Source organism: Leptonychotes weddellii, chromosome 3 (assembly GCF_054177405.1).
Source record: "Leptonychotes weddellii isolate Sample4059 chromosome 3, ASM5417740v2, whole genome shotgun sequence".
Classification (NCBI taxonomy): Eukaryota; Metazoa; Chordata; class Mammalia; order Carnivora; family Phocidae; genus Leptonychotes; species Leptonychotes weddellii.
The window spans coordinates 93,814,826-93,816,065 of NC_138371.1; the positions used below are offsets into that span (position 1 = coordinate 93,814,826).

A 1,240-nucleotide genomic window follows, 5' to 3' on the forward strand; every position below is an offset into this window, starting at 1 on the left:
GGCTGCCGCCAGCCTCAGTTTCCCCATCTGTGACAGTGGCTGGACTCATCAAGGGACCCACACGGAGAGGCAAGCGCAGAGAGGGCTGTGGAGGCGAACCAGCAACTGTCCGAGCCCTTCGTCCCCGCTTAAACTGCAGCAGGCGACCTGCACGCCAGCCAGGGCCTCTCATTTCCTTTGAGTAAGCGCTCTCCCTGCGAGAGGGAGCCACGGACCTCAAAGGCCGGCCCACAAAGGGGCCCTGACATCGTGGGGAACAATGTCGCCTGTTTACCTGACAGATTGTCCGCTTTCTTTTCATCTCCGAGGAAAAGAGCTCCCGCTGGGAGCCGCTAATCCCAGAGTAAACAGATGACCTCGTGGTGCTTTTCTTCCGGAGGTGGGGTGCAGAGCAAGCGCCCCAACTGTGCAAACAGATACCGGAGGCCTCCTGCGCCTGCGGGGGCGTGGCCCCGGGGCCCGGGCGGGAGGGGCCCTTCGCTCGAGCCCGCCCTCTTTCTCCCTTTGTGGTTTCCGCAGTGAATGGGGAGAAGCTCAAAGGCAGGGGCAAGAAAGGTCAAAGCCAATTTGCAGGGCCAAGCGTTGCGGGGAGGAGAGAAAGGGCCAGACCAGGCGTTTCGGGAGGCCTGACCTTCACCTGGATACAACCCCTGTGGCCTGTCCCCAGCTCTTCTGTGGACACTGCCCCTGGCAGAGCTGGCTCTGTGGCGGGGTGGCCGGCAGCTGCGCTTCTCTGAGGCTCAGTTTCCCCATCTGGAAAGCAGGCATGAAGACACCCATCTCTTAGGCCTGTTGCAATATACTGCTGTGTGCTCTCAAGAAGTGGTAGTGACTTATGATTAGAGGGGAAGGAGGCCAGTCTGGAAGCTGCAACCAGATGCCAACAGAGTGGGGAAGGTATTCGGGGAGGGGGCAGGCAGAGCCAGGACAAAGGCACTCAGTTGGGAATGAATAACGCTTGTATGCGAGACAGCAAATAAAATAGCCTCTGAAATAACATATCACATTGTGGGGTTATCTCGAGGAGGGGACCCAAATTCTCCCACTTCCTAGGGGTGTGACCTTGGGAGACCTATTTGGCCCCTCTGTCCTTCGGCTTCCTCCTTTATAAATGGGTAAAAGTCCTATATCAAAGGGTTCTCCCTAAATGAAAGGGACCTAGTACATAGTAGATACTCAGTAAACATTAGTTCCTAGGCCTTATTAAGGGCAGGCTCTTTATTCCCTGCAAGGAGCTGGG

At 56.9% G+C, this 1,240-nt stretch overlaps 1 long non-coding RNA gene across 1 annotated transcript in view; it reads right to left on the reverse strand.

Moving 5' to 3' along the window:
- The window catches only part of LOC145720579 (uncharacterized), a 5,287-nt gene extending 4,843 nt beyond the window's left edge, over positions 1 to 444 (reverse strand). Inside the window, exon 1 of the long non-coding RNA XR_014143652.1 lies at positions 275 to 444. This is a non-coding gene — a long non-coding RNA (uncharacterized LOC145720579). The remainder of the gene's footprint in view (positions 1 to 274) is intronic.
- Positions 445 to 1,240: the final 796 nt, after the last annotated feature.